The sequence below is a fragment of the Ruditapes philippinarum genome, unplaced genomic scaffold, assembly GCF_026571515.1.
Source record: "Ruditapes philippinarum isolate M1 unplaced genomic scaffold, ASM2657151v2 ctg15_1_1_1_1, whole genome shotgun sequence".
In the NCBI taxonomy this organism is placed as follows: Eukaryota; Metazoa; Mollusca; class Bivalvia; order Venerida; family Veneridae; genus Ruditapes; species Ruditapes philippinarum.
In genome coordinates this window covers 101,556-114,318 of record NW_026864228.1, presented here as the reverse complement: position 1 = coordinate 114,318, position 12,763 = coordinate 101,556, and the positions used below count along the sequence as shown (strand labels likewise).

The following is a 12,763-nucleotide window of genomic DNA, read 5'->3' as shown; positions in this document are numbered from 1 at the left end:
ATTGCACTTGTTTGTATTAAAACCCTTCCTCATTTCCCTTCTGTCCACTCTTGCATAAGGATTATTCAGAAAATCATCATGAATTACTGCTCTGGAACAATAGATATTATATTAAATGAAAATTATGTATCAACGTAATCATTTTTGCGTGTTTTCAATCCACCAGGGTTCTAACAGGATCGACCTGAGCTCTGCCAGTGCTCTGCCTGGATCATCCAGGAATGACAGGGGAAGCACTGGCATGAACCGTAGCTCCACCTGGGCTCTGCCTGGATGGTCCGGAGTGCATCCTGGGTGGTAAGTAGGGAATTACCGCAGTGTTCAAGGGTAAGTGTGACAACAACAATAATTTCACCCTGGAACATTTCGGATCATCCCAGTAACTTACTGGGGTGGTCCTGGGCTCTGCTGGGAGTGAGCCCGCAGCTTTACTTTTGCACTTTTGTGTTATGACAGGAACAGATTTGTAACTGTAACTGTAGAAAATCCTATGAAAACAAGATCACCACATGCAGTGATAACACTTGTCTGTAAAAGGCAACCACTATCAACAGGCGGGGATACAGAAGTCTTTTTAAAAGTCATCTTTTTAGTGGCAATGTACTTCTAATATATTACTTATACTACTTTTTTGTCTTTAGTTGTATGAACATTGATAAGAATGGAATGAAGAAAAAATATATGTGATTAGGTGGGTGTGACTGAGAACATTTTGAAATCTGAGGTTGAAACTGGTGTTATTTTCTTGACTTTTTAGTGCGCTTTATGGTATCTTTTGGCTGATTCAACATAACATTGTAGTTTGTATAGTGTTCAACTTTGTTAGTAAGCGTTTACATAATTTAATTGGTCCAAACGGCACACTTACAAATGTAGAGTTTGAAATTATTTCTATTATCAAACTCTGATTAATAATTGACATTATAGCATAAAATCGGCTATTTTTCCCTCTTTTGCCCATGTTATAACGGGACCAAAACCATGTGTTAACATAGTCACGCGCTCTTGTTATAGCCCGGTTTCACCTATGCGCAATACATACAGGGCCCAGTAAACAAACAAACAAAAAATGACGATTTGGCCTGTTTGCCGAAGAGTCATGCGCTCTTGTTATATTGAAATTTATTGATTCGAGGGCCTCAGTCGCATATTCAAGTAACTATGCCGGAAAAACGGCGTATAGACATCGGTGCTTATCTTGGTTGTCGCCCTTGCTAAGAAACGGACAGTTGTCAATGTAAACAAGGAAAGATACAGTAGAATCTTCCTGTCATTCATAACACTCCGATTAACTTACAAAACTAGATAACACAAAATTAATATGAGAAAATGTTTTTTATTTATGTTAATGTTGATAAATGCTCTTTATATTTCTTTGAGAGAATAATGCTTAGTGCCTGATTTTTTTATAAACTTGTTTGCTTGAAAAAAAAAAACCGATTCTGATGTCACTGATCTTTTATCTACCGTCAATCTGAAATCATTCTAAGAATTTCTGAGGGTCATGTTTTGTCTTGGGTAGAGGGTAGAGTAATATTACGTTTTTTTTTCTTGAGATAATAAATCTCCAAAGGCCAAGCTTTGTTAAATCAATTAAAATTCAAAATTACGTCCGGTTCCGAGAATTTTCCAAGTTGTTGGCCCCGGAAAAATGAAACGCATACGTAAAACATAGAATTGGATAAATACCGTCCAAGCACAAGACTTTAATGTAATTGTGTTTTGTATAAACTATACATCACGAATCTGTTTGAAAATTTTATGCTATAATAGCGTCAACGCACGTTTATTTCGTGTTATAAAGTCTGCAGAGTCCCTCGGAACTGTTGGAGCCCTCGCCCTACCGGGCTCGGGCACCAACCGTTCCTCGGGACTCTGCAGACGTTATAACACGGAAAAACGTGCGTTAACCCTATATTATGCCTGAGAAGGGATCGCTCCGCCCACTGATTCATGTGACCCGGTCAGTAAGAACCTAAGACAAAATACAGTACCGATGTTTTAGCAAAACTGTTATACCACTTTTGTTACCAATGAGTTTACCTTATATAATTTTTGTATATATAAAATTTTGATGCTTTTAATGGTTTTATGGTATAGTATTATTCAATGTTTAAATGTATTATGTAAAAAGTAAAAAAATTATCTGCATTCATGTATTAATAACGAATGAAATATTTTTCAAAAATGGTGTTATTTCTTGTTGACTTTAATGAAAATCTAAAACTGACAAAATATCATAATATCATACAAATTCAAAGAGAGATTATATGTAGAAAAGTATATGATTATGTTATGATCGTTTAATTTTGAAATTGAAGTAGCAACTTACTCGATCTGCCAAAATGTCAGTTTATTTGGTAACTTAAATGATATAGCTTTAAATTAACAGAAAAGTAAAATAATTTCAATCTAAATTACTTCTGCACCATACATGTGAACTTTTTTCGATGATCAAATGGGAGGTTTTTCTTCAACAAGAGGGCCATGATGGCCCTGAAGTCGCTCACCTGTATACAGGCCCCCCAGAGCGGGGCCAGTTTAAATCCCAGGGCTTTTATTTGAACAAACTTGGTAGACACCCATTAGAAGATGTTTCATGCTAAACATCTAAGGTCTAGCTGGTTGGGTTTTTTAAAAGAAGATTTTTTAAGTTTTTTCTTTACACATATATTTAAAAACAATGACACCCCTAGGGCAGGGCCAGTTTTGACCCACGGGCTTTTATTTGAACAATCTTTGTAGACACTTACTAGAAGATGTTTCATGCTTAATATCTAAACTCTAGCTATTCGGGTTTTTTCGAAGAAGATTTTTAAGTTTTTGCTATACACATATAAGGAAAATCAATGTCCCCCGGGGCGGGGCCAATTTTGACCCCAGGGCTCTTATTTGAACAAACTTGGTAGACATCAATAAGAACATGTTTCATGCTAAATATCTTAGCTCTAGCTCTTTGGGTTCTTAAAAAGAAGATCTTTAAGTTTTTACTATATCCATATAGGGAATATCAATGACCCCCTGGCCAATTTTGACCCTAGGGCTCCTATTTGAACAAACTTGGTAGACATCCATTAGGACATAATTTATGCTAAATATCTTAGGGGCTCTAGCTCTTAAGGTTCTTCAAAAGAAGATTTTTAAGTTTTTACTATATGCATATAGGAAAAATCAATCATCCCAGGGCTTTTATTTGAACAAACTTGGTAGACACCCATTAGAAGATGTTTCATGCTTAATATCTTATTTCTAGCTCTTTGGGTTCTTTAAAAGAAGATTTTTTAAGTTTTTACTATATACATATAGGGAAAATCAATGACCACCTGGGGCGGGGCCAATTTTGACCCCAGGGCTTTTATTTGAACAATCTTGGTAGACACGCATTAGAAGATGTTTCATGCTTAATATCTTAGCTCTAGCTCTTTGGGTTCTTTAAAAGAAGATTTTTTTAAGTTTTTACTATATGGATATAGGGAAAATCAATGACCCCCTGGGGCAGGCCAATTTTGACCCCAGGGATCTTATTTGAACAATCTTGGTAGACACTCACTAGAAGATGTTTCATGCCAAATATCTAAGCTCTAGCTCTTTGGGTTTTTTAGAAGAAGATGTTTAAAGTTTTTTCTTTTGGTTGCCATGGCAACCAGAGTTCTGCATGGAATGGAATTCTTTGAACAACTTTGTTAAGGCTTTTCACACAAGGAACATCCCTGTGAAGTTTCATTATGATCTGCCTTATGGTTTCAGAGGAGATGTCGTTTGAAAAGTGTGAACAGACAACGTACGACGGACGACGGACGACGTACGACGGACGACGGACGAAGAGTGATCCTAATAGCTCACCCTGAGCATATGCTCAGGTGAGCTAAAAAGCAAGCGACCAATGAAATGATAAAAAAATCTTAGTAAAAAGGTTTTTCAAACACAATTCTTCAATATTATCTTTATAAAACTTGCCACCTTTTTAGCTCACCTGAGCATTGCTCAGGGTGAGCTATTGTGATCGCCCTGTGTCCGTCGTCCGTCGTCAACTTTTAACATAAACAACATCTCCTCTGAAACCAATGACTGCACATCAACCAAACTTTACAGAAATGATCCTTGGGTGGTCCCCTTTCAAAGTTGTTCAAATGGTTCCGGTCTGTTGCATATGTAGGTCACAGGGCCAGAAAAGGATTTCAAAAAACACAAAATTAAAAAATTTTCTTGTCTGAAAGTACATGGGCCAGAGCGTTGATTTTTGGTATATGGTATCATCTATGGGTCCTCTACCAAAGTTGTTCAAATTTTGTCCCTAGTGTCAAAATTGGCCCCGCCCCGGGGGGTCATAGGTTTTTCCTTATATATCTATAGGTAAATCTAAAAAAATCTTCTTCTCTGAATTGGCAAAGGCTACAGGTAAGATATTTGGCATGAAACATTGTGTGGTAGACCTCTACCAAGATTGTTCAAATAATGGCCCTCGGGTCAAAATTGGCCCCGCCCTCGGGAGGTCATTGATTTTCATTATATACATATAGTGAAAACTTGAAAAATCTTCTGGTCTGAAAGTAAATGGCCTAGAGCTTTGATATTTGGTCTATGGTATCATCTATAGGTCCAAAACCAAAGTTGTTCAAATTTTGTTCCTAGAATTCCGCCCTGGGGGTCATTGATTTTCCCTATATGTATATAGTAAAAACTTAAAAAATCTTCTTTTAAAGAACCCAAAGAGCTAGAGCTAAGATATTTAGCATGAAACATCTTCTAATGGGTGTCTACCAAGTTTGTTCAAATAAAAGCCCTGGGGTCAAAATTGGCCCCGCCCCAGGGGGTCATTGATTTTTCCCTATATGCATATAGTAAAAACTTAAAAAATTTTCTTTTAAAGAATGCAAAGAGCTAGAGCTAAGATATTTAGCATGAAACATTTTCTAATGGATGTCTACCATGTTCGTTCAAATAAGAGCCCTGGGGTCAAAATTGGCCCCGCCCCGGGGGTCATTCATTAGCTCGACTTTTTTTTTTTTAGATGTATACATATTATATATATACATACATATATATATATATATACATATTATATATATATATATGTATATATATATATATATATATATATGTATATATATATACATATATATATATATACATATATATATATATATATATATATATATATATATATATATATATATATATATATATATATATATATATATATTGCATTTATTGGTGTGTGTATATATGTAATATATATATTTATATATATTTATTTCATATATACACACACACCAAAAAATGCAATATATATATATATATATATATGTATGTATGTATGTATGTATGTATATTGTATATATATAATATATATATATAAATTACATATATATATATATATATATATATATATATATATATATATATAGAAATGAGAAAATATATACACACATACCACCACATCGATATTGCTAGTCCAATTACGGCACAGCGCCTAGCAGGACAGTCATGAAAGCATAGCCACTGCTCATCCACCATCACAAAAATGGTTTCAGAACAGCTTTATATACAGTCACAAACTGCACTACACATTGAAACAAGCTCAACATTCGCATATATAGAGTTTGTTCTCTGTTATCATGTCTCACAAATCAACGATGACATTTTTATTGTCTTCTTCACTGATTGGGACCAGAGAACTATATATCTATTTCCGAAAGTCAACTGGATCCCGTAAGATCAGGTAGATCCGTAGAATACAATGAATTTAGACAGATAAAGTATATATAAAGGGAGATAATTAAATTCAATACAGTTATACTTTCCCCTGCGTGGGATCACTTAAGATACAAGTGTGCAGATAAATTGTTATAGAAATGAGAGAATAAATACACACATACCACCACATAGATATTGCTAGTCCAATTACGGCACAGCGCCTAGCAGGACAGTCATTTAATAATTACTAATCAATATTAGAAATATGAAGACTTTGTGATAAATAGTTTTCAAGATAATAAGTGGAAACCATACTAACATTCAAGAACCCTATGAACTTTACCTTTGACCTAGTCACCCAAAAAATAAATAGGGTCACTTACTTGTGATAAAAATCTTCCAGATAATATGCGGAAACAATTCTGACACTTAAGTCCCCTGTGACCTTGACCTTTAATCTAGTGACCCCAAAAGCAATACCGATCATCTGTTGGTTATGACCAATCACTTTGTGAAATATGAAGACTTTGTGATTATTAATCTTTCAAGATAATGAGCTGAAACCATTCTACCATTCAAAGACCCTGTGACCTTGACCTTTGACCTGGTGACCAAAAAATTAATAGGGGTCATCTACTAGTTATGACCAATCAATATGTGAAATATTAGACTTTGTGATAAATAGTAACCAAGATAATAAGCGGAAATCATATTACTATTCAAGGCCCCTGTGACCTTGACCTTTGACCTAGTGACCCCAAAATCAATAGGGGTCATCTACTAGTTTTGACCAATCAATATGTGAAATATGAAGACTTTGCAATGAATTGTAACCAAGATAATGAGCAGAAACCATTCTGACATTTGAGGCCCCTGTGACCTTGACCTTTGACCTTGTGACCCCAAAATCAATAGGGGTCATCTACTAGTTATGACCAAACAATATGTGAAATATGAAGACTTTGTGATAAATGGTAACCAAGATAATAAGCGGAAATCATATTACCATTCAAGGACCCTGTGACCTTGACCTTTAACCTTATGACCCCAAAATCAATAGGCTCCATCTACTACTTATGAACAATCAATACATGAAATATGAAGACTTTGTGATTAATACTTTTCAAGATAATCAGCGGAAACTATTTTGACATTTAAAGCCCCTGTGACCTTGACCCCAAAATCAATAGGGATAATTAATCAATATGTGAAATATGACAACTTTGTGATGAGTACTTTTCAAGATAATCAGCCGAAACCGTTCTGACATTTAAGGCCCCTGTGACCTGGACCTTTGACATAGTGCCCCAAAAGCAATGGGGTCATCATTCTACTAGTTATGACCAATCACTATGTGAAATATCAAGACTTTGTAATGAATACTTTTCAAGATAATCAGCTGAAACCATTTTCACATTTAAGGCCCCTGTGACCTTGACCTTTGACCTAGTGACCCAAAAACCAATAGTGGTCATCTACTAGTTATGACCAATCACTATGTGAAATATGATTACTTTGTAATAAATACTTTTCAAGATAATCAGCGGAAACCATTTTGACATTTAAAGCCCATGTGATCTTGACCTTTGACCTAGTGACCCCAAAATCAATAGGGGTCATCTATTAGTTATGGATAATCACTGTGTGAAATATGAAGACTTTGTGATGAATACTTTTCAAGATAATCAGCGGAAACAATTTTGACATTAAAGGCCCCTGTGACCTTTGACCTAGTGTCCCCAAAATCAATAGGGGTCATCTACTTTTTATGGCCAATTACTATGTGAAATATGAAGACTTTGTAATAAATAGTTTTCAAGATAATCAGCGGAAACCATGTGGTATACCGACAGACAGACCGACCTTAGCAAAACAATATATCCCCTCTTCTTCGAAGGGGGGCATAAAAAAGCGTAAAAACTAGAATGAGAAATCTTGAAATTCAGTATATTTGTTGCCATAGCAACCAGAATTTTCAACATAGCAGGGCTGCCAACAGCAAATTGCAAAATCCGAGGAAAATATGCCGGGGCTCAAGGGGGCTGCGCAAGCCCCCTTTGCAGGTCCAGGGCAGAGCCTTGGTGGGGGCCCAGGGGGCAAAGCCCCCGTGAAGCTCCTGGATTCTGATGATTTGGTATGCCCTAAAATCAATTTCCTGGACTCTAAATTTGACTTCCTTATCCGACATTTTGACGCATTTTGACAACAGACAAGAGCGACAATGTAAACTGTAATTTTATTGGTTATTCTAAAATAGAATGCCGGAAAAGACTTGATTTGACCAATGAGAAAAGCGCTTACAGACATACCATAGGCGGCTAGCATAACGATAAAAGCCGAAGCGTGCCGGTTTTTGGGTACTGTATAAAATATGACGAATGAATTTATTGTCTTTGTCGAATTTACATCGATCTCAAAAATGACCCAGGAGCTCACGAAATCCGCGGATTTCTGCGAATCCGCGGAAAATCGGCAGCCCTGACATAGGAAGAAAAGAAAAAAATGAGCATAATCTCCAGACTGTCATCTACCCATATTTCAAGTTTCATAAAAATAGTTTCAGTACCTTTTGCTTTATCACTGGATCCAGTTTATTTGTTAAATTTGCCATATTTTCAGTCTATTTATTGCCATAGCAACCAGAATTTTCAACATAGGAAGAAAAGAAAAACGATGTGCATAATCTCCATACTGCCATTAATCCATATATCAAGGTTCATAAAAATATTTTCAGTACTTTTTGAGTAATCGCGGGATCCAGTTTTGTGGATGGACAGACTGACGGACTGACAGACAGATAGACGGAAGTACTCACAGAATGGTACTTATGTGACTTTTCCTTTGATCTTTTTGGCAATTTTCGTCACACAAGGCTTACAAAAGACACACAAGTAAAAACGGAATGAATAGGATCAAAGAGAATTTACTGTTACCCATTGTTCTCCAAGTCACACAAGTACCTCTGGGTTCGTACGTACAGACAGACAGACGGACGGAGAGTAGACATAAAGTCCCCTCCGATTAAACCGGTAGGGGACTAATAACAACTTTTTATGGTGCTAACAATATCACTTGAAATAGGAATATTTAGAATGGAAGCAATTAATTAGTGTTTATCTTGCTCTTTCTTATATATTATAACACAAAGAGAAAATCTGACGACACTTTTATCAAAACAAAAGTACCAGTACCACTTTTTAAGACAGTAATGCAGTACCAGTACTGGCAACATTTTGTACTAGTAATACAGTATCAGTACCAGTACATGTACTTGCAAAATTACTCCAGTATGTACTGCAGTACCATAACCAGTATTAAATGTAGCTCTGACTTAGACTTTTAGAAAATAAATTTCTAATTACCTACCTTTATTAACATGAAAAGTAAATTCGGTAATATCTTTATAACAAGAGCGATCAGTGATCACATGTGTCGCCTCATGATGACCAATTTCATGTTGGGACAAATTTTGTGACAGACGGACAGACAGACGGACGGACAGTGCACAACTAGACTTGGTACTGATCATTCCTGTAAAGTTTGGATAAAATTGCAGCAGTAGTTTATGAGGAGTAGTCCGGACAAGCTTTTGCGTATCTGGCAACACACAGAAAAAAACACCTTTTTATCAAAGGGCCATAACTTGGCCAAAAATCATTCAACCAGAAAACCCGTGCAATATGCGCAAGGACTTGAGCTACAGATCAATCCTGTAAAGTTTCATTGAAATTGCATTAGTGGTATAAGAGAAGTCAGTGTGGCCATACCACGTGACATTGACGTCATTTTCGGCATCATTTCCAAGACAAATGTTGCTCGATTCGGAAAAGAAAATAGCCGTAAATATTTTATTTCTGTACCAATTTCTTTGGGATATGCACCAGTCTACGGGGAAAAATATAAGCTTTCCACAGAATATTGGATCTTCGTCAGTTTATAAGCCGTTTTATCAAACACTTTGCATAACCTTGGAAGTTGCTTGTATTAGAGCGGGCTTCAGTTGCAAGCTATTTCGTTTTCTGGCGTTATCTGGTCTACGTCATGATTAAAAAGTCAGGTTTACATCAACCGGGAGTACGGAAGGCAAAACTCTACCTAAATATGTTCATATTTTTATTATGAATGACATAAATCTTAAATTTTTCTTCAATTGTCAATTCTGGCACCAGTTCCAAGTCGAAAAATAGGACTACAGTTTAAAGCAGATTTTAGAATCCGTTCCAAATGCAAAGCAACATGCCTACCGTTCTCTTTCTATAATTATGTTAACCATGAAAAACATTTTATTTACTATACGATTTACATAAACACAAATGAATATCTAAATAATTTTTTCTCGCTGCGCTATAAGTGATTTTAAAAGTCGTAAACTTGTTGTCTGTATTTGTAAAGAAATTGATTTGCTCTTTAATCATTGTTCTTTCACGGTAGTGATTATGAAAAATCTATTTGTGTCATGTAGCAATATTAAACGTGGAATTGAAAACAGAAACCCTAAATATTGCCCAAAACGGCAAAATTGAAAATATTGCAGGCTCGGATTGACTTAGCTAGCCTGTCCAATGAACGTGCACATTCAGGATCACTTCGATTTGTATACTGTGAAAAGGGTTACGCCTCAACGCGGCAATTTTAAAGTCAAAGGTTTTTCTTTTGTAAAGAGTTATTTATACGTATAACCACACATATATATAAAGAACCTGTAGCAATGTTTTGGTATGATAGATTCAGCTTTGTAACACAGTGGCACTCGTTGATAAAAAATATTTTTACATCCTGTTTTCATACCCACGGTAACCGTTTTTCGTGAACTGGATATAACTTCGTTCACTTAAGAACACTATTAAACACACTTTTAAACACTATCTATTTTGTAATTGCATTTATTTCTGTTGATAAACTGCATATCTGACAAATTTAGTTAATTATATCAGTCAACTCAGCTTTATCAGAGAGCTCACCAATATACATTGTAAAGAGAGGAAGGGAACGGAATATTTATGGTTTGAAAACATTTAAATCGAGGAGAACTTTTTAACAATAATGTCTCTTTCAACTGAATAAAAACGATAGGGCTATTTGGGACTATTTCTTATCGATGTAGTCATTGGCTGTAAATGCATGGATTATTGCACACGGCATGACTGCAGATGTCCTCAACAGGCTTTTTGTGGCATTTTAAGATTTAAAAAAGGACCACACATTAAAATCTAAAAAATGACAAACATGACGCATATACTAAATAAGTGAATTATCAAATATGTAAATAAAGAAGTAAGTCATTTGACAGTTGAAGGATAGAAATTGAATATATTCTTCAAATGTAATCGTAATTTTACTAAGCTTATGTTAGCTATCAATTATTCAATTGACGCATCAGTGGCATATGGACCCCAGTCGTAGATCTTGCCGATGTTGCTATTACAGATGTTAATGTAAATTTAAATTATTATTGATAATCATTGTTATTTCCGTCTTTTTGAATGTTTTGTTTCAAGAAATTTGACTGTGATCGGTGGCTGTTGGTTTGTAAAATCATTTATCTGTTTACTATTTTCTACTTTGTTTACTCCACATGGCGTCCATTATCGTTCTTATTCATGGCTATTTTAGGTCTTTTTTATAAATAGAGAATCACAAGTAATGCAACTTCCAAGTTCAAATTGTGATTTCGTTTATCAAACTCTAGAAATTTATTATACAACAATTCCAGAAAAATACATACCTTTTAAAAGTCTCTCTTTTGAAGACAGAAGAACCTATTCGTCACATTCACGAGTGTCAGTGTTTGTCAGTTACTCTTTACAAAAATAAACTGAAAAAATACCTTTAGCTTTACAACACTCGCGTTAAAGTGTAACCCTTTCCATAGCATACAAAAGTGTTTTTTTTTATTTTAACTCTTTCTCTCACTGAGAGCACATATATTTCTTATCAATTTCGCCATTGTGAAATAGAATAAAACACATTTTACTACATAGGATAAAATGAGCAATACTTTAAACATCTTCAAAACGAAACCAAAATATTATTTTCCGACAGGACTATATCTACGTGATTTGACGTGCACTTTTGCGATACAAGTAAGTGTTATTGCTTTTAGGAACAATCAGTTTTTTCACCATCTCTCTGTGAAAGATCAACAATGAAAAACTAAATTTTAGAAAGAGAACGGTAGGCATGTTGCTTTGCATTTGGAACGGATTCTAAAATCTGCTTTAAACTGTAGTCCTTTTTTTTCGACTTGGAACTGGTGCCAGAATTGACAATTGAAGAAAAATTTAAGATTTATGTCATTCATAATAAAAATATGAACATATTTAGGTAGAGTTTTGCCTTCCGTACTCCCGGTTGATGTAAACCTGACTTTTTAATCATGACGTAGACCAGATAACGCCAGAAAACGAAATAGCTTGCAACTGAAGCCCGCTCTAATACAAGCAACTTCCAAGGTTATGCAAAGTGTTTGATAAAACGGCTTATAAACTGACAAAGATCCAATATTCTGTGGAAAGCTTATATTTTTCCCCGTAGACTGGTGCATATCTCAAAGAAATTGGTACAGAAATAAAATATTTACGGCTATTTTCTTTTCCGAATCGAGCGTAATTTGTCTTGGAAATGATGCTGAAAATGACGTCAATGTCACGTGGTATGGCCACACTGGAAGTAGTCCGGACAAACTTTAAAAATAAAAATTATTAAAGGGCCATAACTCTGACAAAAATCATTGAACCGGAAAATGCTGACAATATGCACAACTAGACTTGGTACTGATCATTCCTGTAAAGTTTGGGTGAAATTGCACCTGTAGTTTATGAGGAGTAGTCCGGACAAGCTTTTGTGTATCTGGCAACACACAGAAAAAAAACACATTTTTATCAAAGGGCCATAACTCGGCCAAAAATCATTCAACCGGAAAACCCGTGCAATATGCGCAAGGACTTGAGCTACAGATCAATCCTGTAGAGTTTCATTGAAATTGCATTAGTGGTATAAGAGAAGTAGTCAGGACAAACTTTATAAATAACAAGATCCACCGCCGGGCGGGGGCAACGCTTGACTT

General features: G+C 35.4%; 1 protein-coding gene across 3 annotated transcripts in view; it reads right to left on the bottom strand.

Annotated features, from left to right (window-relative positions):
- LOC132724912 (uncharacterized) overlaps window positions 1-12,763 on the bottom strand; it is a 99,532-nt gene that overhangs the window by 55,722 nt on the left and 31,047 nt on the right. The gene's annotated exons all lie outside the window — the stretch shown is intronic.